Here is a 27,856-nt window from a genome sequence, read left to right as displayed (position 1 = left end):
AGGAAATATGTTGATGCAAAATCAGATCCAAATACTTGAAAAACTTTCAGATACTATTGTCTCCATCACATCCATACTCCATAATAAACCATTCACCTCATTCCACTCCATATTTTCCATTTTCATTCACATACACTTTTCATCTCTTTTTGTCCATTCATAACCCACCAATAAAAGCAAAAGGCTCATTCACATGCTTATTGCCCATTTTCATTTCTGTTCTCCATTGCCATTTTCCATTTTCACTTTCCATTCCTTGTCATTTTCATTCCGCAAATAAGCCCTGCTCCAATGCAAATTATTGAGTCCATAGTCCTTTGAGTCTAAGTTCTTTGTAAAAACACCTTGAGACTTGCATGCCTTAATGGCAAGTCCTCATGCTGACAAACAATGGGAATACATTAATGTCCCTTGTTCGTTAGATCTTCTAGGTGACTCGACATCAGCAAATTCATTCGTACCTAGCAAGATGTGTTTGGGCATCTTGACTCTCATTGTCATCAATGGTGAGAGATCTCGTGTTGACTAGCGGCATCCATTAATGGCCACTAAGCCAACAATTTCCTACTATGTTCGACATCAGAACATCTTTTCACATAGTAGGAATTGTGCCAATGAGTTTTGAAGACATGAAGACTATTATTTTCAGCATTTTGGAGCAGATTCAGCAAGTTTTAGTAGAAGCAATAAAAAGCCATCTTATCTCTCTATCCATGACTCCTCTTGTTCAGCCACTTGAAGAAGAATACGATCAGAAGTTTTCAGCCACCACACACATAAAACTCATCCATTCCAAAGGGTAAGTAAAGGTACGACATTTTCTAACTTTTAACCATAGAATTCCATAAAAAGCTAGAATGATACTTGTTGGAAAAACATTTCTCTTCCTCATTGCATAAAATTGCCAATACCATCAGTTGGGGGGGGGGAAATACATTCATATTCATATCTTTCCATGTCCATAACATATTCAAGAGCTCACATACTTCCAACATATATTAATTATTACATTGCTATTATGAGCATACAATGGCTTTTGAAAAAGTGCTTAAAGGATAAATTGGATACAAACAAAATCATGGTTGTCACACAAGAACCAACCATCATGCAATCCAATAAAGATATACTTTGCAACAATAATCAAAATATCATTATGCAAAGTTCAAAGATCAAAATAGAAGGCAACAACAAAAAAAAAAAAATAAAAAAAAAAATGGTTGTAACACAAGAATCAACCATGTTGCAATTCAAGTAAAACACTTTGCAGAAATATGAAGTTATCAAATGATATCATGCAAAGTTAAGCCAAAGCTCAAGGATCAAAAGAGTCAATGTAATATATGTTGCATGAGGACATGCAATAGCTTCAGTTGGGGGGTATGTTGAGTCTTGAAAATGTCATTCATTTCCATTACACTTTCACTATTATGTCCATTATATCACCTCCATTTCACCTCCATTTCACTACTATGTCACCACATTCATCCCACTTTCATTGTCATTGGGCTACCTTTATGTTTTTCCAATATTTATTATTTCTAAGCCTTTTAAGTGAATTTGTGGTTAAACATTAGAAAATAATGTGCATATGCTTATACCTAACAAATGGGTTGAGTTTGTTGACATGTGTAGGTTGAAAGGAGATTTCTAGAAGACCCTTATGTGGCACTCTAAGGCCAAATTCGAATTTGGTTGGAAAGAATCATGGGATCATGATGATATGTGTCACATCTCCTAATTGTATTGTAACTCTAAAAGACATGTGTCTTATCAGTTCCTATTTTGATTAGGACTCTAGAGGTAGAGGGAGAGATTCATGGATTATCATTAATGAGAAGGCTCTCATCTTTTTGTATAAATAGGAGGTCTCTCTCCTTCATTAGTTAGTCCCTTTTTAGTCTCTCTTTAGTCTTTCTTTTAGTCTTTTCTTAGTCCTTTTAGCTTGTTAGTCTCATGGCTTTTGAAAGCTTTTGTACTTTTCACTTTTGAAGAAATTGAATAAAGCTTTGATGTTCTCAACATGGAAGGAGATGTGAAGTAGATGTCATGGAGCATATTAGGATGTAAGTAGATTAGATTTCATTTTGTAAATATTGCTTTGTAGAATGTAAGGTAGATTAGAATTTCATTCATGCAATTTTAAGTATGCTTTGATTTCATAGGTAGAAGGGGGCCCCTGCCTTGTACAGTTTGAATTATTACATTTTATTTTCTCCCTGGATTGTGTGTGTTGTATTTGCTTTAATATCTAATGGTAGTTGCAGTTGTCTTATTCATAGTGCTGCCCTTTTTACTTTGTTTTTATAGCTGATTTTTAATCTTATTTCTCAAAGAGCTGCTAACACATGAATGATCTTCTATCATAAATTGTTATCTTTTAAGATCAGAATACCACTAACTTGCAGCTGGCTTTGAGTGCTTTTTAGACTATTCTTTCACTACTTCCTAATCATACTTTGCATAGTACATATGGCTGAAGTAGAGAGTTAGAAAGAGCAAAACGTTATCACTAGTCTTTAAAGTAGATTTTCTCATTTTTAATCACTTTTCTAATTCAACTTAAGCTACTTTCTTTCCGTGCTTTACACAGTACATGTGTTTGAAGCAGCGAGTTAGAGAGAGATAATCTTTATCTTTGGTTTTAAAAGTGATTTTCTTATTTTCTTTTATTTGCAGCAATATGAATAGAGACTAATGCCATTAGAATGTGGTCATTTACTTTCAAGTCATTTCAAGTTCTTTTCTTTCAGTTTCATTTCAAGTTATTTCTTTCAAGCTCTTTCTTTGCAAGTTTAAAGCTTGATTACTTTTTGGACTTATTTCTGACTACTTCTTAATCGTGCTTAACATAGTACTATATGTTGAAAGCAGAGAATTAGGAAGAGTTGAACATAAACTATAAAACAACGAAGTAAGAAAGAGGTTAACTAAGCACATATAGTGCACCACACTTCATCAGTTTACGATACCCGGATTGATAATTTATGTAGAGCAATTTAAGACGTTAAATTGACTAAACACTTCTCATATACACAATTTTCACAGAAATCAAAATCCAGAGATCTATTATTCATAACTTATACCATACCTTTACCATGAAGTATTCGAAGGCCCTTCTCTCCAATATGTCCAAGCCTTTAATGCCACAGCATGGTCTTCTCTCTAGAGACCACTAGATTTTATGCTCCACTTTCAGGAACCACAGAGCTGTTACACCCATCAACAACAGTGCTACTTTGCAGCTTGTACAGAGTTCTAATCTGACCTCCCCGCATCAATACTAGTGCTCCCTGAACCATATTGCAGGTATCCTTCTCGAACACTGTTTTTACACCTACATCATCCAGCTTGCTTACAGAAATCACGTTTCTGGCCAATGCAAGAATATGCAGAACACCCGGAAGTTTTCTAACCCTTCCACCTTGCAACTTCAACTTTACTTTTCTGTGACCATCGATTCTGGCCTTCCTATCATCCCCTAGGAAGAGATCACCACCATCGTATTTCTCATACTCGTAGAACCACTCTCTATGGGGAGTGAAGTGAAAATATGCACCTGAGTCAATCAACCATGCCTCATGATCTACATGTGCACTTGAAGAAGCCAAGTACACATCCCCACCTTCATCTGAGGTGGTTTTCGCCTCTGTAGAAGGAGCATCATTAGATCCCCTTCCTTTATCAGGAGATTTATATTTACGGTCCCTTTTGTAGTGCCCTTCCTTTCCACATTTCCAGCACACCACCTTTACAGGTTTTCCTAGAGATTTAGATCTCCCACTCGATGACTTATTTTTGTTTCTGTTCTGGGACCGTCCTCGTACAGACAAGGCATCACCATTCTAGCTCTCCATATTTTTGTGTCTCATCTCCTCTGTCAGCAAGTATGAGACTATTTCATCAAACTGCAAGGTAGTTGTATTGCTACCTATTGCAATAACCAGACTGTCCCACGAATCTGGTAGAGAACACAACAAATTGATGCACTTATCTTCACCTGAAATTTTAATATCAGCAGATAATAACTGACTTACCACAGTATTAAATGCGTTCAGATGCTCTGCCACCGAGTCTCGATCTTTCATCCTCAAGTTATATAGCTTTTTCTGCAAGAAGAGTTTATTCACCAGAGACTTAGATTGGTACAAAGTCCCTAACTTGTCCCACAAAGCCTTTGTCGTAGCTTCCCATGATACATTTAGCAATACTGAATCTAAGACACACAATCGTATTGTGCTCTTTGCCTTCCGATCCAACTTCTTTCATTCTTCATCGGACACTCTCATTAGCTTAGTACCCAGATCTACTGCGATCCACTAATCTTTATCCACCAATAGATCCTCCATCTTGAGTTTCCACAACTCAAAACTCTGACCATTAAATTTCTCGATCTCTATCTTTCAACTGCTCGCCATCTTCTTTCACCACTAGAATTGATCTCACAGATCTCCCATTGAAAAGGGTCTACCATAGGCCCGAGTGAAACCCCTCAACAACAAAGGCATCCCCTTGAAGCCAAAACAGCTCCAATACCAAATGTAGGTTTTAACCCCGTACAGAAATTACCTGCATACGAATTCTAAAACACAGAACATAAACAATGCGAGAGCATAACACATAAAACACATATACACAGATATTTTCCCTTGGATCTCAAAACCGGGACTACCAGCTTGATTTTTTATTATGTTCCTTTCAATCTTACAATACATATTTATACATGCCGAAACATCCAATACCATGGACCGAAAACCATCGCGTCCAAAACCATGGACCGAAAACCATCGCGTCGAAAACCATGTGCGAAAAATCATGCACAAAACTATAGGTAGGTCTGCCGCCTAATATAGGGTCCAAAAACAAAATTTTTCGGGGCATTGCCTCGGACCCCATAGAGGGGGTTACCTGCACCCCTCAAACCCCATGTGACCACCCTGCTACGCAATCAGCGTAACGAAACCACTCGGTTAACTACATGGGCTAGTCATGGAAAGAATATAACACAACCCAAAAGTTTCTCCACCTCTCTCAGTAGTTGGTCAACCCTAAACTAGGGCCATGAATCCACTATGGAAGTAGCTACTCAAGTAAATTACATGTTTATTATTGAATATGAACAAGACCAAGATACCAGACCATGATATTCGCAAACCAATAAGATTACATACCTCATCATCCCCAAACCCAAGTACTGTACCCCCACCATTTCCCTCACAATCCCTTATGTTGTGTGACTACATCTAGGGGTATAACTGAGCTGAGAAGGGATGTCTTATAGCCTTGTGTCTTCCAGGATTTCCTTTTACCCTCAAGGATCTCAAGGTACCCTCTAGGCCCATATAGTGACCCTTTTCCCTCAAGGCTCTAGCCTTCCCTGATGCAACCCAAGGAAAATTGCCCACATACCCTAGCCCACCAAGACTCCTTGGGGTACCTTAGCTAAGGATATTTTGGTTCTTCCTAGAATTAGGTCCACCATCATCCCTTAGCAGTCTTTGATGGAAAGGAAGTTGAATCTCCTTTATTCCATTCCTTTAACCTTTTATTTATAATATAGGATTATAATAGTTTATTATTATTCCTAAAGTTGACATTAATAATATTTTAATTATAATAGTGATTTGACTTAGGAACCATGTCTGGGTTTTGCCATATAACCTTTCTCTTTTTGTGGATTCTTAGCCCACTATACTATTTTTGTCCCTTGGCCTAGATCCATGATGTCATTTATTATTACATGTGCACTTTACACATTACATTTCTCAATATTGTTGGCTTTTTAACACACAAGCACTCTAGCTTGACCACACAAACACCTTACCCCTAAAACACATTAGTAGACTATCCCACTAGCCCTAAAACACATTAGTAGACTAGCCCACTGGCCTAACCCACAAAGGCACATAGGCCTCAATAGAAACCAGCACACTCACCTAATGATAATGAATACAAGTACATACATGCGTCATCTTAGGGGTGTCAAAATATCTATCTCACATGCTCACTCTGTCACCCTCTCTTCCCTCACACTCTGTACCAACCAAAATCCAGTAGACTGTCCAGTTAAATACCAGAATGAAGTACCTATTTCAATGTAATTGATATGTGGAGTAGGGGTCTAAGTGTCTTTACTGATGTTTTTTCTTCTTTTACCAAATAGAGGACATGGGCTTGACCTCATTTATTGGTAGGTGAATACTTTTACAATCTTTTCCTTAACAATTGTTAGCATGATGAGTTCTGTTAGAATCTACCTTATGAGGAAATAAATGGTGCGAACGTCATGACCAATGTTTTGGCTGAGAGAGTTCCTACAAGACAAATATTAATGAGACAACAACACTTAAGGAAATATTAGTGGATTAGTTACAGGAACAACTTAAAGATGCTAATCAGAATCAACATTGTGAGAGCTTACTTGGATAGATTTGACATTGATAATAATTAATAGAAAATTGTGAAAGGAGGTGACGTGGTGATTGCACATAGGCTGAATTTTCTGTAGGAAAGAGTTAATGATACTCATTGAAAAATATAAACCTTCAGAGATTCATCATAGCATAAATTAATTGAAGATATACATGAGAATTATTCTACAGGATTCAAAGTGATATCAGTGAACTGTGTAGGTTCTACAGATGTGCTTGTTGGAAACATCTCATGCCTAAATGTGCAATCACCATACTTGATTCTAGTTCACCTATACATCTTCCATTCATCTTACACTCCCAATATAGAGTTGAGTGCATGCTAGACAAACGTCATTTTGACAGAGGTCCAACTGTGCAACATATTGCTTAGCAAACCATTTTTAGTACAACATATCACATAATTTCAAGGTTGGTTTGCCACTACAAAAAATAAGATACCCTAGAAACTTCAAAATGAAAGTAGAAACACAAAAACAAGAAGAAGAAAGAAAGGATTGGGGATTTATATGTTGTACATGACGTTTAAATCCCTAAGTTTTTTTTGTAGAGAACCATACAACATTGAACATGGGGCCTATAGTATGTTAGAAATTCCTATGTTAACATGTCTACAACTCTTATCATATTGTGGTGTGATCAATCTTCTCTATTATACAAGCAATCCTGCTAAGGTACAACAACTAGGAACAATAACTTAAATGGAAACTTTTCAGAAATATAAACTCTTTGTTATGTTTTGGATAGATAACACTTTATCAATTTTTCCATGAACATAGTGGGTTACTCTACAATGTATGATACCAAACCTCTAAATCTATATGTTCTTGTTGGAGTACTTGGAATTTGGAAATGGCCATAATAGACTATAGATCTTTTTAGAACACACAAAAGTAATGTCATTTCACTGCAAAAAAATACAAATTTTAAATCCAATATAAAAACTTTATTACAATATTTCCACTAAACCAAAACAATTTTTCTTGATGCCAAGCATCAAACATAATGATTGTATTTACTAAACATTCAAGGAAAAATCATATAGCGACAACTTATTTTTAGCGGAAATAATGTTGTTTGTTGTAAATGAAGCACTATGAGTGTGTTTTTTTAACGTATCAATAATTATGAATAATTATATGATCCTTTATATGTTATTGGCATTATTGAGGAATTTCATAAAGTTGTGTTTTTTCAGAACTTTGTTGGGGCTTTCCATGATGTGGATTTCCTTAGAGAATTTATGTAGCTACCAACTATTATCTTATGTACTTATGTTTCTATTTCATGTTGGCTGAATTAGCATGGGAGCCCTGTACTAGAAAAACACTCTCTCAAGTTCTTTCTTTACATCCATTGGAGGATCCTAGCCCATTGGGTTTAGCATTGAAGAAAACACCTTCCTTCATAGAACCTATTTAAATGAATCTTTCTCAAAGGGATTTGACAGTTCCCTTAGTTGTAGATAATTCAAGCCCAGAGGATGGCAAAATGAAAGATCCAAAATGTGTGGCAGGACCATCTATTGTTGACAAGCACAAGGCTTCTAATTTTCTAGCCTCATTTTTAATAACTGGTTCTTCGGAAGTAATGTACAAGAATTAACTGTTAAGTTGCATATAAATTCATCAGTTTTTTATAGCCACATATGGAAAATTGTCAAATTGTATGAACTCAGATTTAATGAATTTTCATTAACTTAAATGACTATGATGCTAGCATATTTCAAGATATAAAGATGACTTGGTGGAAAAATGCTATTATGCAAAATGTAAGCTTGTTTGGGAAGTATTGGAGAATACTTTGAAGAGCAAGATAGAGGTTCAATGGTCATATATAACCTCTTTAAGTGCCAATTTTCCGGACAATGAACTTGGCACCTTAGAGATTGAAGTAAGTATCTGGGTTATTTTGTTTTTGTGTGTCTAAAGTGATGTGGTGTTGAAGTGTAGGTATATTTGAAGAAATATATTTTCTTCTATCTCATCTAGGTATCCAGGCCTTCACTTTTATTTAGGGATATAGAACCTCAGCTAAGAAAGAACATTGTTTGGTAGTTTTCTTTTGACATTATAGGAGGCCACAAATCTATATGAAAGTCATCAACGAATTTCATAAGATATGTTGATTCAATAAGTTATTCACTTCCCAAGGATTACACATTGTAGACATTTATTTGAATGGAATGTTCATCATGTTATGATAATATCAATTAAGAATTCCATATTTTCAGTCAATGAGAAGAGAGGTTGCTTACTTGCATTGAAATGATAGGAGTTCCACCTTTTCAGCGGCCCCAATGAGGAAATGCAACTAGAATTGAAAGCTATTTATTTAATGAGCTTCTCATATTTAAAAATGTTGTATATTTAAAATCTCAACACCAATCTTGCTAATGGTACATGTTACAAGTATTATGCCAATAGCAAGTTGTGAGCATAATTTAACATTCTTGAGAACTTAATATTACACAACCTCTAAAATCAGGAAATTATCCAAATCATTATTCAATGCTTGGAATGTAAATCCCATTTGCATAAAATGTGAATCCACCATAATAGGAGTTGAATATCTTCATGCAGGTCTATTGAAATTCAACATTAGACATATGTAACTTCTTTTACCCTTTACAGTCTGGTTTCTCAGCTTCCACTTAACTATTCCTACACGTTATGCCTTAGGAGGATGTGTCAATCATCAATTGGCTGTGGGATATGAGGCATTTGCCAATTTGATAGTACACATAATCCTATAAAATATGTACAGAGCACATTATGCATTTATTAGTATGAATTTTACTCCATGTGATTACTTTGTGGGGCATTGAGTATGTTAGAGATGTTGTATCATAATGTAATGTCACATAAATATAAATATGAATTAAATAAAAATATTAATGTGATGGAATGTAAAGATTTTAACTTGGTCAAAAAAACAAATAAATTAATTAATTAACAAAAAAACCCTACAAAAAAAAAAAAAAACGACCCATAGTATTGAGATCCCATGGTTTTGATGTGGAATATAGCCTGTTTAAAGGGAAATTAAACTAGCCTATATCCATCTTAACTCTATATCTACCAAGCACCAAGTTGGATCAAATATCTTGAGATGCAAACTTCTTTTAGAGTGAAAAGATATTTGATTCCTCTCGATGCTTGGTAGATTTGGAGTTAAGATGGATCTAGATTGGTTATAGATTAATTATAGACTAAAATCGCATGATATGAAATCCTAAGTATGTCATCATAGGATAAGTATCTCTCACATGTTGCATAGATATGCAATAGGAGTCTTCTCAACATTGTTGGTCATGATTGTTAATTTTTTTTGTATGATTTTTACAAGTAGATGAGAGTGAATTGTCATAACCTCTATACAATTTTGTTGGATGAGAGTTGATTTTTTAGGTTCCATTTTATTTTAATCCAAACAAAATTGCATTTTTATGTTTTGGAGAATACAATTTTTGTAGTTTTCTAATGGAATACTTGACAGGCATTATGAATAACTTCTACAATGTGATTATCGGTTAAACCTGCTAAGTAAGGAAGGAATCATGGGTCGAAATTCCCCATATTTTGATTCTAGTGGTACACTCTTTCAAGAATGGAATGAATATACTTGTTATGGTGCAACACATGAGCATAAATCTTATTTGTTTCCACATTTTGATCATTCAAGAGATAACTATCTACTACCTTTCTCAAATATTTCAGAAACCAAAACAGTTAGGGTTTCACCACTAGTCAAAGAAATGAACATCTTGAGTTCGATGATCGGGTTTTAGACTGTCTACTGCAAGACACACCTTCTCCCTGCTTAGGTATAAAGATAATTTTTTGTTTTCCATTTGTTTTTCATTTATGGGTTTGTTAAGTTTTCTTTCAAATTTCAACTACCCTAAAGATTTCAAAAGTTTTTGTAGAAGTATGTTATGGCTTTTTGAGTGTGCATATGCATTACATCTATCGTACCTATCTAATAAACTTAAAAAGTAATGGAATTTTGATAAATTCATTAATGTACTCACATGATAGTGAAGAAATTGGAATCAATTATGCTAATGACCTACATGTGAATGAGAAAATGAGATTTGCGGCACCCTATTGTGTTTTGGGAAATCAAACCTCTAATTTGGTTTCACATAAATCCATGGATACATAAGTAAACTGAACAGTTTCTAGCTCATCAGATATTAGGTGTCCTAACGATTCAGTTCCAATTGTTGAAGAGACCTGGAAAGAAAATAAAGTGATGCTTGGTGATATTGCACAACATTTGCTAAGTGATTCGCTCTGATCAGCTAGATGTGATGAGAAAAAGGATATTGCATGTGTCAATTCAATGCATTCTATTTTAGAAAAGGATGTCTCTATAACGCATGCATCTAATGGGAATACTAGAAGCTTAGAAAATTCAGGGGTAGGTCATGTTTTGGGGAGGCTAGCGAAAGGAGAAGAAGATGGAAAAGAGTGTGAGATAAACAATGATACGAAAAAAGCAGTTTTGATTAGGGATGACAAAACTAAGTCTGAACTGAATGTGATGGAATATGGTTACATAGATTGTAAACTGTTAACAGGTATTCCCAGGCAAGACTCATTAGTATATTTTCTAGTGGATATTCCTTGAATTGCATATTTTCCTTATCTTTTTGTTCATTCTCCTGATGAACTCATCACAAGTTCTAAATAATGGTGAACAACAGGATGGAATCCTTTTGATTGAAATGTGACTTCTCATGGTGATAGAGCTAGAAATCAATTGTTGGGATCATGTAATTGTATTTCTTATAGGCTGTCATTGAAATATTGGTTGAGAGAACTGTAAGGTCCTTATTCTTTTTGGGTTGACTAACATCAACATTTCGTTGACATTTTTCTCTTGGAAGGTGTTCAGCATGGTCAATTATCAAAGGGATGTGATGAGAAAAAGGTTATTGCATGTGTCAATTAAACACATTCTCTTTTAGAAAAAGATGTCTCTACAACACATGCATCCAATGGGAATAGTGGAAGCTTAGAAAATTCAGGGGCAGGTCATGGTCTGGGGAGGCTAGTGAAAGGAGAAGAGGATGGACAAGATTGTGAGATAAACGATGATATGATAGAAGCAGTTTTGAGTAAGGATGACAAAAAGTATGAACTGAATGTGATGGAAGATGGTTACATAGATTGTAAATTATCAACATGTATTCCTAGGAAAGACTCAGTCTCGAAGCAAATAAGTGCTACCATTTCTCTAGATATTCCTGAGATTAGACATCATATATTGGGCTTTCTAAAAACATGTTATTGGCATGTTAAATTGTATAACTCCCTTGTAATAGGTACGTGTGCATGTATTCGTTTGAATTTGAGAATCATAAGCATGATGTGGTCTTTTGCATTACTTTTAGGCTTTAGCACATTTACATTTTAGAACCATGTTTTATTGTATAATCAAGTATCAGGTTTGGAAAATGCCAGATCACTAACACTATGGAAATTATTTCTAATTTATAGTTAGATTTCAAGAGAGTATGAATTCATGTTTTCAATATTGGTAATATTATTTTCTTATACCTATGTGATAGTGCAAAAAATATATCTAATTTAATTTATGAAGCTTTTCCATAGATTGAAATATAACGGATTCCTAGATTTCCATTCAATGAGATATGAATTGGTCAAATAGAAAAAATTTGTGGATACATGTAATATTAATTTTGTGGATACATGTATTATTAATTGAAGAGTTGAAGTTATAATTGTGGATAAGGTGGTAATTTTTTTATTTTTTTTGTTAGAAAGTGTTTTTAAAGCTTATACATGGCTTATTATTTGCATACTAGAACACAAGGTCCTTTAAAGAGGTTGCAATTATCATTCATCCACGTGTAGGGGAATATGCCTGGTTTTATTACATTATCACTTGTCCTTCAGGTTGTTTCTTATGCTTTAGATATACTTGAAGTTGAGTTAATACTAAAGAATTCCACATGAATGTTGAAATTGAGTGGCAGATGGAAATGTTTCTTGCATATCTGCAAATTGATATCTAGTTGTAGATTATCATTATTGTCATAAATAAAACTCCATGTTTATTGGTAAACATGCAATGTCTTTTGACATGCTATACTTTAAATAAATATTATTTCAATTTGTATGGAAGGTAGTTCTCACTTTTCTCCCATTGTCATATGCATGTTGAGAGTGGAGATGAAGAACTCTGTGGTGTCTATGTTCCCATGAATCATCTATATATTGGTGACATTTTCCTTGTTAACTCTAAATATATTATTCAACCAAACTTATATGTTCATGAAAGCATAGGTTGGTAGTCATGCATTTTTCTTTCATTACTGTTATTATTTATGGTGTATATTTTTCCATGATATATTTCATTCTTTTTGGGATTTTGTTTCATAAATCTAGGGATGATAGTTTACCCTCTTCTTTTCACTTTCTGAAACATGTTCTTTCCATTCTATTTTACGCTATAGCTTTCAATAAAATTATCTATCCCTCCTTACTTCCTTGGAGGTGTGTGTTTTGACTTCATATCCCAACCTCATTGGAGATCTACATTGTGGCTTCATATATTGTACATTTGTAGTAGTGGAAAGTAATCATAGGAGGAAGGAGAAGGTTATTAATGTGGAATGGACTCCCAACATAGGGATACTTCATTGTAGTAGTAAGACCTACAATTCTTATGAGCATCACATAGATAACAACCACAAACCAAAGAGAGGCCACAAGGCATGAAACCAAAACCACTTAGTGATGTTAATGGAAGAGTGAGGGAGGATGCTATAACATTGGGGACCTGCACTCCAAAGGAATGGAATCCCAACATGGGAATGTGCCACTTTGGTAATGAGACTTGAAACTATTAGAAACCCCATATATATAGTCATTATTATTTTTTTTCGAAGGAAAATCTTATGGGAAATCCAAGGGATGTTTCCCCGCATTTGTGGATGATATCCCCTGTAACCTTGTTGACACAAACTTGTTTGTTTAACCTAGGGGGATTTGGTTTGGAGCTTCAAAAGTAAATAAGCAACTGTTGGAATGACATATTTTAGGAATTTTAAGCATTTTCAAGGGAGTGCAGGCATAGTGCTTTTTGTTTCTTTGTCTTTGCAGAATCATGTGATTTCTTGTGGTTTGGATTCAGTAGGCATGTGTGTTTGGGTCATGCTCTTGATTTAGGACCACGTGATACATTTTTCTATTTTGTATGCCCCTATCCTTAGCTTTGAGCAAGAATAGTTGTGGAATTGGATGGCCTCTTCTTTGTTGACAACTTAATGCATCTTTAGGGGGGACCTGTCCATGTTTGAGTGCAAAGGAGACATGTGTGGAGGTAGGGTTTTATATATGGACTTTACATATTGTACATATGTAGCAGTGGTATCCCTTTGTCTATATTTTCTCTTTTTGCTTTGAAAAATAGTGTGGGTGTTGCCCAAGATTCTTATTGCATGATAATCCTTTGCAAGGTCATTATTGGGGACAATGATATGTTGGTTCAGGATATTATGAGATATGATTTATGTGCTTCCTTTAATTCTATGCAAAATGGAAAGTCCTCAAGATTGGATGGTTTGCCTTATGAAGTCTCTAAGTTCACGTGGGACTTTATTGGGGATCATATTTGTTGTTTAGATGTAGATTTTTTTTCTATGTTCCTCTTTTGGTCCCTCAAGTCTCAATTGTTGGGTGTGGAGCCTGATTATCTTCTATATTCAAAGGTATCGCCACATAGGACCCCAGTTCGAAATGGGGGTGGCAACGCCGCCCGTAAAATATTCGCTGCAGGGGGGTCTAGTCAATCTGGGCCGTTCATTAGGCGGATGATCTGACGGTAGAACTTATGTTTAGTTTAGGGTTTTTTTTGCCCTAGAAGGCAACCCCTCTCTTTGTATGAGGGTATTGTTTTTTGAGGCTGTGTCATAGATGTGTATTCTATTAGCGAGAAACAGAGAGGTGAGACTGTGAGAGAAAACAGAGGATATTACAGCGTATTTGCTGTAGGTTGTGTCTCTTCATTTTGCTGGATAATAGAAAGGAAGGACTGGCTGTTCGGGGTGGAAGTAGCCCAAACTGGGTGAACCACGTATATCTGTGTCTCTCTTGTTTTGTGTGTTTTCTGTGTTTATATTTCTGCAATATTTTATGTGTTCCATTGCTCCGTAATATATAATTTTCTAACAACTGGTATCAGAGCCGAAGGTCTATTTGGCTGATAAACTCGCAGGAAAGAAGGGTTCCTGGTTCGAGTGGGAGCAATGGCGGAAGATGGTAAGTTTAGGGTCGAGAAATTTAACGGCCAAAACTTCTCGTTGTGGAAAATGCAGATGGAAGATTATTTGTATTAGAAAGATCTATACCTACCATTGGGCATAAAAACAAAGATGCCGACGGGTATGACAGACGAAGAATGGAACCTTCTTGATAGAAAGGCACTCGGAACAATACGGTTGTGCCTTGTTGCGTCAGTCGCCTTCAACATTTCGAAGGAAACCACGACAGAGGGTTTGATGCAGACGTTGTCGAAACTATATGAAAAACCCTCGGCCTCAAACAAGGTATTTCTTATGAAACGGTTATTTAATATGAATATGTCGGAAGGTGGATCTGTTGCAAACCATTTAAATGATTTTAATACAGTTACAAGTCAGTTAAGTTCTGTAGGGGTAAACTTTGATGATGAAGTTAGAGCTCTGTCATTCTTGTGCTCATTACCAGAAAGTTGGAATGGTTTGGTAATGGCCATTAGTAACTCCGTTTCTGGATCTAGTACTTTAAAGTTTGATGATGTTGTCGGTGCTATCCTTAGCGAGGAAATGCGACGGAAAAGCTCCAGTGAGACATCGGGAAATGCTTTGAGTGCATAATCTAGAGGAAGAAAAATGGAAAGAGGAAAGAGCTCAGGATATCGCAGTAAATCAAGGAAAGGTAGATCCAAGTCCAGATCGGGGATAGTGTGCTGGAAATGTGGAAAGAAAGGACACCTAAAGAAAGACTGTAGATCTCGGAAGGGAAAAGAAGGAGATGCACAGCAAGAAAACAATCATGAAGCAAATGTGACAGGTGAGGTGTTACAAGATGCTTTGATTCTTTCTTTCAAAAATATTACTGATTCCTGGGTGGTAGATTCAGGGGCTTCATTCCATGCCACACCTGATAAGAAATACTTTCATGACTATGTTCAAGGAGATTTTGGACAAGTTCGTCTGGGTGATGATAAACCCTATAAAATCGTTGGAATGGGTAAGGTTCTTGTAAAACAGCAGAATGGAAACCAATGGTTATTAAAGGAGGTAAGGCATGTTCCAGATCTAAAGAAAAATCTGATTTCAACAGGGCAGTTAGGCGGTGAAGGTTGTGTGACAACTTTCACAGATAAAGCTTGGAAGGTCACTAAAGGAGCCCTGGTAATAGCAAAAGGTGAAAAGGTTGGTACATTGTATTTATGCAATGGTATTTCTAACTCTGTTAATGCTTTAACTTCCAAAGGAGCAGATGCATCATTATGGCATCATAGGCTCGGACACATGAGTGAAAAGGGGATGAAGATTCTTCACTCAAGGAATTTGTTGCCGGGTTTGAAGAATGTTGATTTGGACTTCTGTGAGAACTGCATTTATGGAAAATAGAAGAGAGTCAGATTTCTCAGAGTTGGGAAAGAAAAGAAGAACGAAAAATTAGAGCTTGTGCATACAGACGTATGGGGACCTGCTCAGGTATCATCTCTCGGTGGCTCTCGTTATTATGTTACTTTTATTGATGATGCAACTAGAAAAACTTGGATTTATTGTATTAAGAATAAATCTGATGTATTTGATACTTTCAAGAAATGGAAAGCTTTGGTTGAGATTGAGACAGGAAAGAAATTGAAGTGTCTTAGATCAGACAATGGAGGTGAATATTGCAGCAAAGAGTTTGATAGGTACTGTTCAGAGCATGGAATTCACAGAGAGAAGATAGTTCCAAGAACACCACAAGAAAATGGTGTGTCAGAAAGGATGAACAGAACAATCATGGAGCGTGCAAGGTGCATGAGATTGCATGCAGGATTGCCTTTACAGTTTTGGGCAGAGGCTGTAGATACTGCTGTTTATCTAATAAATAGAGGGCCTTCAAGTTCCTTGGATGGTGGTGTTCCAGAGGAAGCATGGACAGGTAAAAAGGTAAACTACTCTATTTTAAAGCCTTTTGGTTGTGAGGCATTTGTCCATATTGATAAAGAAAGTAGAACAAAGCTTGAGGCAAAGTCAAAGAAATGTACCTTTATTGGATATGGTGTTAATGATTTTGGTTATCGCTTATATGATTACGAAAATCACAAAATCATTAGGAGCAGAGATGTAATATTCAATGAAAAGGTCTTGTATAAGAATCAGTTGCAGGAAAAGAAACAGGAAAAGGAAAACAAGGAATACGCAGTTCTTGATGAAATCAATGAAAAAGTAAAGGTGCCTGAAAATAATAATAATCAACAACCACAACAACAACAACCACCACAACAACAACAGGCACTCCAAACACCTGAAAGTGGTGTTAGAAGATCTACCAGGATAAGTAGACCCCCTGAACGATACTCTCCTTCATTATATTATTTGTTGTTGACTGATTCCGGTGAACCCGAATGTTATGAAGAAGCAATGTAGGTTGAAAGCAGGAAGAAGTGGGAGGTAGCCATGGAAGAAGAGATGGACTCCTTAATGCATAACCAGACTTGGGATTTAGTCAGGTTGCCTGTAGGAAAAACTACATTGAAGAATAAATGGGTTTACAGGCTAAAGGAAGAAGATGGAGGAAAATAGAGGTATAAAGCTAGACTTGTGGTGAAGGGGTTTGCACAGCAGAAAGGTATTGATTTTGATGAAATATTTTCTCCTGTTTTTAAAATAACTTCAATCAGAACTATTTTAAGTCTTGTAGCAGCTGAAGATTTGCATCTTGAGTAGTTAGATGTAAAGACAACCTTTCTCCATGGGGATTTGGAGGAAGAGATATATATGCAGCAGCCACAAGGATATGAGGTAAAAGGGAAGTAGAAACTAGTGTGCAGGTTGAAGAAGAGCTTGTATGGCTTAAAACAGGCTCCAAGGCAGTGGTATCTAAAATTTGACAAGTTTATGTCTGAACAAGGTTATACTAGATGTCACTCTGATCATTGTGTTTATTTGAAAAAGCAAAATGATGGCAGCTATATTATATTGTTATTGTATGTAGATGACATGCTTGTTGCAGGATCTAACATGCAGGAAATAAATGTGCTCAAAAGAAAATTGGCAAATTCATTTGCAATGAAGGATTTGGGAGCTGCAAAACAAATCCTTGGTATGAGAATAACTAGAGAGAGAAAAAATTGTAAATTAACATTGTCTCAGAATGAGTACACACAAAAGGTGTTGAAAAGATTTAACATGCACAATGCAAAACTAGTTAGTACACCTTTTGCTAGCCATTTCAAACTTAGCAAGGAAATGTGCCCAAAGACCCAAGAAGACATGGATTATATGTCTGAAGTTCCATATGCATCAGTAGTTGGAAGCTTAATGTATGCAATGGTCTGCACAAGGCCTGATATTGCACATGCAGTGGGAGTTGTAAGCAGGTACATGAACAATCTAGGAAAGGAACATTGGATGGCAGTGAAATGGATTCTCAGATATTTGAAAGGTACCACAAATCAAGCATTATGCTTTGGTGGTTCAAACATCTGCCTACAAGGATATGTTGATGCAGATATGGCAGGTGACAGAGATAACAGGAGGAGCACTACAGGATATGTATTTACTGTTGGAGGAACAACTGTCAGTTGGGTTTCAAAAATCCAAAGTGTTGTTGCACTTTCAACAAAAGAAGCAGAGTATGTTGCTGCTACAGAGGCTAGTAAAGAAATGATTTGGTTACAAAGGTTTATGGGTGAATTGGGTAAGGAGCATGATATGGGCACGTTATACAATGATAGCCAAAGTGCCATTCATCTTGCAAAGAACTCAGCATTTCATTCCAGGACTAAACACATACAGCTCAAGTACCATTTCATACGATCAGTGTTGGAAGATGGAGAGTTGAAGCTGGAGAAGATACACACTAGCCAGAATCCTGCAGATATGCTAACAAAAGTTGTAACCAGGGAGAAACTGAGAATATGCTCAGTTTCAGTTGGTCTTCAAGGATGACGATGAAGATGAGAAACAGCCAGGTCTAAAGAGGAGTCATTGTCCAGCAAATGGAGCAGCGGTGGAGTAGCTACAATCAGTCTCCAAGTGGGAGATTGTTGGGTGTGGAGCCTGGTTATCTTCTATATTCAAAGGTATCGCCACATAGGACCCCAGTTCAAAATGGGGGCGGCAACGCCGCCCGTAAAATATTCGCTGCAGGGGGGGTCTAGGGGGGGCGGCTGTGACCTTTGGGAGCCCCCCCCTCGCGGGGGGTTTCGAGGGTAGCACCCCCGAAGCTAAAAATAGCTGTAAAATTGCCTTGTAAAAGTATAGTAATTTCTATTTAATCTGGGTCGTTCATTAGGCGGATGATCTGACGGTAGAACTTATGTTTAGTTTAGGGTTTTTTTTGCCCTAGAAGGCAACCCCTCTCTTTGTATGAGGGTATTGTATTTTGAGGCTGTGTCATAGATGTGTATTCTATGAGCGAGAAATAGAGAGGTGACACTGTGAGAGAAAACAGAGGATATTACAACGGATTTGTTGTAGGTTGTGTCTCTTCATTTTGCTGGATAATAGAAAGGAAGGACTGGCTGTTCGGGGTGGAAGTAGCCCAAACTGGGTGAACCACGGATATCTGTGTCTCTCTTGTTTTTTGCGTTTTCTGTGTTTATATTTCTGCAATATTTTATGTGTTCCATTGCTCCGTAATATATAATTTTCTAACGTCAATTATGGCTTGATGAAGCCTATTCCTAAGAATGCAATGAGAGACTCTATAGGTGGTTGGTATCTTATTACTTTTCTTACAATTTCTTACAAATTTGTGGCAAAGGCTTTTTATTTAAGGATCTGGTGAGTTTCCAGGTATGTAGTGCGACCAAAGTGGACTAGGTTTGTCGAGGGATCTGGTTAGCCTGGGAGGCAATGGAGTGGGCCAGAGAGATAGGGAAGCAAGGCCTTAAGTTGAATATTGACTTTGAAAATCCTATGATCGAGTTGGTTGTTCTTTCGTCTTTAAGATACATTGATGTTCTTAGGTTATGATTCACAGTGTGTGGCTATAATGAGTGATCTTTTCACCAATTCCTTGGCCTTCGTTTTGTAATAAAGCCTTATCCCTACAAATAGTGTTACATTACTTGGATTCAATAGGGCCATCCTTTGGTGCCTTATGAATGAGGTAGACTTCTTCCCCATATAAAACTTAAATGTGTTAACAAGAAAAAATAGGGAAGTATATATATACCAACATAGAAGCCTAAATGACACATATCAGAACTAGGAACAGACATATGCCACTGCAAAATTTCCTTGCCTTACTTTTCTTTTCACCTAGCTGATGCTCTATTTTGGAAAGAGTTATATCACACTTGACCAGATACAGACTTGCATAAATATCTTCCAACTGAATATCACACACAAATTCATTGTGTCATGTTTACAGAGTAATACATCAAACTTTTGCATGATCTATCATGAATCAATGAGATGACAAATGTATAACATATAGATATTTTCATGACTGATATCAAAGTATTTAAGGAAAATCTTTGCATATTTTAGAAACAAGAAAAGGTTGTCTCTACAGTGGAGATGACCTATGCATAGGATAAAAACACTCTAGAATCTTATATGGGGATTAATTTTGAGAATATTTTACAAATTTGTGTAACTATTTATATAGAAAACCAAATATGATGAGTAGCATCAATATGATGGAATATGAAATCTAATTTATCTTTTGCAGATAATTATACCCATTTTTCCCAAATATAATATTTTACAAGAAACACGAAATTGAGGAATGAATAACTAGTGATAAAATTAAAAACAAACGTTTTTAAGTCATGAAGAATTTATTATATGGAAAATCAGAAATGAATCTCCACAGTTAAAAGGTGGCATAGTTTTCCTATAGGCTAACAATCATGTTTCCATGTGATCTACACTAGCTATAAAAATAAACACTTGACAATATATGAGTATTTATAGCATCAATCATTGTGCTTTTTGAGGTACTACATGTGTACATGTACTTGATCAAAGAACACAAAAATTGGGTGTGAGCCTTTGAAGTCATGTAGGCTCGGGAATCATTCTAAGCAAAAGATTATATTTAGTAGGGACCAACAAGCTCTCGCTCCTTGAGAAGGATAATCATGTTGTAACATAGCTTGCTTACTTGGAATATATATCAACTGAGAAAGTTTGATAGGAGGAGATTGAATTTCTTATTGCATTTGATGTTAGACTCAATTCATAAGTAAAAGACGTCTCTTTAAAAGAAATGAAGTATGTTTACAGGAATGGCCACTCAATATAAAATTTGGAAATTTTGTCAATAAACACCTGTGACCATTTGCTCTTGGTTTTCACCAATAGGATAGACCTTAATGCAAGGGTTAATAGCCTTATTACACCATGCAAGCCTTGAGTCAAAAAATTATAAAGTTATGAGGTTTATGGAATGGGGTGCTTTATAAAATTATGGTATGTAAGGAATCAATAGATATTCCATAAGACATATAATACATATTGCTTGTTATCATGTTTTAACTACCTAGGTATGGTGGAGAAGGGTATCCCATTCCTTGTCTTGTGTAGGTTGAGGGGAAAGAGAGCTGGTGGGTTATAATTGTTGTAGGAGTTAACATACTGTGATTTGCTGGGAAATTGGGCCATGTGAGAGGACTATAGTCAACCATAGGATAAATTTGTCCTTGTGGACTCACCATCCCATTTTTACTAGAAACTTCATCTGTGACCAGATGAAAGACCCAGTGACCTTGATCGCCCATGCAACGAATTAAATATAAGCAGCCCAATTATGCTTCTAAAGTAGGAAAACTATCATTTTATTGCAATGGATGTTTTTTCTGCTTTCCAACAGATAATGCAAATCGTGGAAACCAGAACTTGCTCCTCTTAGACACAAGTGGCTTATCTAAAGGCCTTTCATCAAACTTATTTTCCATAGAAGCTTTCATGCTCAGCACCTCACCCAATGATGTTATTGGGATGACAAGAATATTTTCTTTCTCAAAGCTATTTTCCAGATCATTTGGATCAGAATATACATGGTTTTTCCAATTACTAACTTGGTTGCGTGGCACACCATATCTCTTCCCCATGGTAGCTAAATCACCAGCTTTTCTATGTTGTCCATTTTGTTCTCTTCATTTTCTGAGTTGATCCTCATCTATCAATTTTGCTACATTTTCCCTCTTTGCCTTTTGTGAGGAAACTTGAAGATCCTCCCTCCTTGATATTATCTCTTTATTTGCTTCTTCCAATCTCTTCAATATTTCCCATTCACTATCCTTTGCTACATCTATTTGGGCTACAACAACTACCACCTACTTGTCAGCAAGTTCATCAGCTTCACATGCCTGATTGTTCAGTGAAAAGTACTCATTAAATGAAAGTGTAAATGATAGAGTCCTAGCCTTGAAATATCCAACAATTGACTCACTCTGATTCATAGCATCAATCTTAGCAAGAGCCAACACTTCTAATGCCTGAGTTGCTACTGCCATCTTTATAGCTGCTTGTAGCCTACTCTCTGCAGTTCTAGTACTAGCATCTGATTATGCAATTGCTTCCTTTGCTTTGCACATATCCTCTCTAATTGCTTCAACTTCAATCTTGGCCTTATCTCCCTCAATAGCTTCTTGATGTAAAGCTCTTGAAAGCTCTATCATAGCTTCCTTGGATTGCCTCTCTCCATGTTGCCATGATTCAATTGCTTGTCTTGTTTGATTCAATTCAGCCTCCATAGAAGCAACTACTACATAAGACTTTGCTACCCTTTCCCATGTTTCTTCTAGCATTACACTTTCCTTCTCCAACTCTTCTCTGAGTCGCTCAATGGCACCTGCTAAATAAGTTACCTCCTATGTGTCTTTGTTTAGATTTTCTCTCATCTTCTCTAGTTCTACTAGAATTATATATCCGAATTTAGTTCTTTTAACCTCTTGACTCTTTGCAAGATCTAGGTCATCCACTTATTTAGAGAGGGAATTTTAAACTGCATGCATCTCTGCTCCTAGTTTAAGTTCTGACTCTTTAACAGCTGCTAATTCTAGTTTTAAGCTCTACAATAAAGAGGATGAGACATCGAGCTTTAACATCAAATCCTTAATAAGAACTACTTCATGATTCATCCTAATTAGTTCCTGGTTGACATGCTCTATTTATTTCCCCCTCTCCTCAGACTCTTAGTCTTTGGCCATAGCTACAACATGTTTCTTTTCTTTTATTTCCATATAAAAGCTTTGAGCTATATCCAAGAAATTCTTTGTGGTCATAAATTCTATGGTTAGTGCATTTGCCTATTTTTGCACCTCTTCAGAAGCTGCCAATGCATCGATTGAATTTTCAAGAGATATGTACCTCAATTTAACAAAACATAGGTATCTGGAAATATCATGCTCAAGCTCCTGTTTGACAGCTTGTAGTTATAAGATTACTGATGAATTTCTTTCCTTTTCAACCTCTAGCTATGTCTTCATAATGATATTTTCTTCATCCAAATCAGCATTGTCCTTCTCCATAACTCCTAGCCTTGCAAATTCAGAGTCAACTGTTACTTTCCTTTCTAAAGTGTTAGCACTCTGCAAATTTAATGTTAATGCATTTATGAGACACATCGTTTTGTCCATCTCCAATATAGCCTTTGATTTTTCATATTCTATTTCAATCAGAAGTCTTTTTAGTTCTGTAAGCTCTTCCTCCGTCTTTTGAAGCTCGGCTGCTACATAATGGCATCTCCATACAGATAATTTTTGTGTTATTTTGTACCACCTAATAGAAAGACTAGAATCCCATCTTGTAAGTCATAATTAGAATAGTTGCAAGAAATAATGTTGAAGAAAATAGATCTTTCTTGAAGTTCTTCTTTAGAGTCATAATTGTTGTAATGTTACACAAGATACAAATTAAGTATCTTTCTTTAAACTGATATTTAAAATTGAATGATTTGAATACTTAATTGCATTCCCTTCTTCTCTACCATGTTTAGTGACTATCACAATCATGTTGAATTTTGTTGTTGTTAATTTGTGTATATGGAAATGACTCCCATCTCTTGGTTCATAGTCATGTTGAGTTATGTTCTTGTTAATTTGTGTATATTGAAGTGACTCCCATCTCTTCGTTCTGTCCATATGTTAGCATGCATGGTTTTGGTTGATTGTTTCTTTGTGTGAGTTGTTCTGGCTCTCTGTTTGTTGTTTGAGTCATTCTGGCTGTTTTTTTGTCTGTCTGTTTATGTTTCAATATGCATGTGTTCATTCATTTAACAAAGGAGGAGAAGGCATTTCCCAACTTCCAACTGGCTTTGGATTTTCAAGGCATTGCATTTGGATGGAAGGGATGGGAAGGGAAGAGATAGGAAGGTAGGCAGAGGACATTTGATGAGTGGATATAATGAGAATGTCACTGGTGCAACTCAATGTCTGCCATAAAAACAAGCCAGTGAACTGGGAAAGTCATGTATGCAGATATTTGATCAATTGAGGAAACTGATGGTGAATTGATGTAAGAAAGTTGTCATTAAGTGGGGGGCGGGGGAGGCTGGGCTCTAATTCCTCTATCTTTCTCCTATTGTGTCACCATTGCAAATCCTTCAATCCTATCCCAAGTTGTTTTTAAGGGAGGATGTTAGGATATTTAGACACTTAGGATTCAGTTAAGATCAACTTGGTCTAATGTATCTTTAGTTAAAATGTGTTTCTTTGGCATGCTCTTGTAACTAAGCCGACATCCATGATTATGTTCTAAACATATAGTGATCCCATTTCATCTTCTCCATGGTAGTAGTCACACTTGATCCTTTCCTTAGGACCCAATTGATCCATGATCTCTATTTAAAGAGCATGGAGGCTCATTTGTTGAGGATAAATTATGAGATATATTCATGTAAATCTATCTCTTTTTTGCATTAATATATTACCTCGAGTGGCAATGTTGGTTGGAGCCATGGACTGTCTCCCTTTTTGAAAATTTTAACTACATAAAAATTGTTGTACTGATCTTTGATCTATGTGGGAAAGTTTTTTTCTTAGGTTGCTCAACTTGCGTGAATATATCCTGTTTTTTAAACACATGGCTAGTAAATAATAGTAATCTAATTTTAAGGCCACAACCAAGACAGACACCAAATTGGTGTATGAGACCCCCTTGTTTGTGGGACAATGGACCTGTCTCCACACAAAGATTTGTTTGCTAAAGTCTACGAAGGTGCACATACTCTACCCCACTCTGGATTTGAACTTGTAACCTCTTAGGATGAAGCACATGCTCTTAACCATGAGACAATCCACAAGATGGAATCTTTGGAGAAAATGAGTCTGGATTTTGGAAAGATTATTATAGACATGTACTGTGAAGGAGAAAAGCTACAGGAGAACAAGAGGAGGTGGTTGTTTGTTACCTATTATTTTGTTTGGCTATGTTTTTAATGCTTCAGGAACATGGTTGGAAGGGTAGAGAATCAATATGTTTTGGGAATTTTTTTGTTATTAATGTAGATTTTATTAATATCGTTTGAACAGATCAATTGAAATGCATCTCAACCTCTAGTTATTTGTCTTGCAGGCGATTCCTCCTGTAATCAGAAGTGTTCTTGGGCGGGACATGTGGGTGTCTGTATTATGTAAGAATATTAAGGATCACTGGTACCAGGTAGTTTATAACAATAGGACAAGATTGTTGTAGTTCAACAATCTAGTTCTAGAATCTGTTATTCCATGTTGAATGCAATCAAATTTGTAAATGTGTTCTGACTGAGGTAGCTTATTTAATTTCATATATAGGTAGCTGAAGGGGAATTTCCAATTATTGCAGCCTATGGGTGAGTGTTTAAGCCTCAGTTTTTTTTGTGCCTGTATGGATTTTATTTGTCTGTGATTTGAGGCTTCCCTTCTTGTGTAGAGAGGAGAACATAACATATAGGGAACTTGATCCTGGTTCCTGGGTGTTGATTTTGAAAGCATTATGTGAGATTCGGGTTGAGGTATAAAACATATTTTCATTTCTATTTTGGTGGTATCATCAAAATGCAATGATTCCATTCATCATACGTTGTGACCAAATATAGAGAAAGGCATGAATTTGCTGGTATTTCACCTTTTATATACTTTTGGTGATAATATATATTTTTAAATAAAATTAAATTTTTCCTAAGTAAAATTTTTCTTGGTTTCCTCATTATCTACATCGCAGTTATATTGTAGTTCTTCCAAAATAATTCATAGATAACAAGATCTCTATTTTTGCTGTAAAAAAAATCATTGGGTTCCTGTTTGGTGGTGCCAATACTTTCAAACCATTACATCTATATCCGTTTTTTTTAGATTTTCTTTAGTTGCATATTTTTCTTACATTTAATCTTTCTAAGAACAACTAATTAATGTGACCATTATCTTTTGACCTTTCATACATGACAACAAGAGGACATTCAACCCCATATCTATAGTTCTCTTAAGCATGGAGTTCAAATATCAACATTTTGTAATGAGCAGATCAAGAGGGATTCACATGGAGCTTCATACAGGTAAAGTTGTAGATATTATGGAGTCTATGATGTTGCATTCTTGTTTATAGACTGTTGTGATTCTCATGATTTGAAGGCCATCTTAGCCTTATTATGAGTTCACTTGTTACAATTTTCGAACTTATAACAAAAGCATTAATTGTTATAAGGTGGACATTCTAGAAATAGATTGCACAAAAGAAACAAAATTTTATGTATGTGTCTGCCTACTTTATTGAGTGGGACCATAGGTAGGATCATGACAAGTGGTATTAAAGAGCTGCAACTCTAGGGCTTGTTGTGCCAAACCTGTCTTTTTGCTTGCTTTTGGTTTATTCTAGGTCTTTTTATTCGAGTATTTACTATTCTTATAATTGATGTGTTCATCATGTTGTATTCTTTATTTTATTTGCTTAGGAAGTTGTGATAAATTGATTCTAATACTTATATGTTGGATTGATTTGAAGGTACGAGGATGATTCCATTATTGGTGGTCATTTATACACGGAGATTCAGAAGATTGATGTAAGAAAATAATACTAGGGTAAATGTCATTTGTCCTTGCTAGTGGGAAACCATAGCAACCAATTTTGATGAATTTCAAGCTCTAGCGTTAAGTAATTTAATAGACAAACATCTTATCCTATTCACAATTTTTATGATATCCATTGCAATCAGAAGTTTAAAGGCTCATATTGTGAATAATTGGTGTGTTATATAATATATTTTATTGCATGAAGAATAACAAACTTAAAATGATAAATAAATAAGTCGCTTCATAATGTTGGCGTTACAAATACTGCATGCAAGTTTTGCAACAGATGTGCATCTCCAACTAAGCATGTCTAGTGGATATTCATGTCCACCAAGACTTTTTGAGAATGATTTCATGTTGAATCTAATTGTTTTCTCAGTCTTGCTTCCTTGGAAAGACCCTCTCCTTAGGGACACATAATTATAGACAGCTGCAATGTTTTATGGCACACAGTTTAGTTGGGGGATAATGGCTTTGTAGAAATCCAGGTGTATGACTTATTTTGATGATGAGCCTTCCTTCCGTAGCTGTTAGGGGAATTGAGGCTTTTTTAGTAGGAATTGGCCTTGCTTGTAAATGCCAAATTTGAATTTTTTCATAAAGTATTGAACACCTTCCTTACATATCTGTGATCTAATTTAAAAAAATAGAAGGACATATATTAGAGATTTCAAATTAGGCTATGAAAGTTTTGTGCTTATCACAAAGCCTGTGAATTGTATCAACAAACAAAGAATGTTCATGGCTTTATAAAACAAAAATACATCATTGGAGAAGCCTGTAGAAAATTTTATAGCTAAGGTTCATGAAAGAAATCATTTGTGTGCCATGCTGAGAAATGGAAATGGTCCAAATACCCCACCCCATCCTCAATGCCTCTTTTGAAAGGTCGCCAGCTACATTGTTACTATCCTTGTATTGTGAGACAATAGGGTCTCTCTCTCTCTCTCTCTCTCTCTCTCTCTCTCTCTCTCTCTCTCTCTCTCTCTCTCTCTCTCTCTCTCTCTCTCTCTCTCTCTCTCTCTCTCTCTCTCTCTCTCTCTCTCTCTCTATATATATATATATATATATATATACACCTCGTGGAAATCCTTTCAAGTACTTTTCCATGATCCATGGATGGTAAATTGGTTAATGTAGTGGCCCTAATTAGAGAGCTTAACTACTAGGGGATCACGAGAGTT

The sequence above is a fragment of the Pinus tabuliformis genome, chromosome 4_1 (assembly GCF_031772625.1).
Source record: "Pinus tabuliformis cultivar Carrire ecotype Pingquan chromosome 4_1, CPIR1, whole genome shotgun sequence".
In the NCBI taxonomy this organism is placed as follows: Eukaryota; Viridiplantae; Streptophyta; class Pinopsida; order Pinales; family Pinaceae; genus Pinus; species Pinus tabuliformis.
This window is presented reverse-complemented; position numbering follows the sequence as displayed.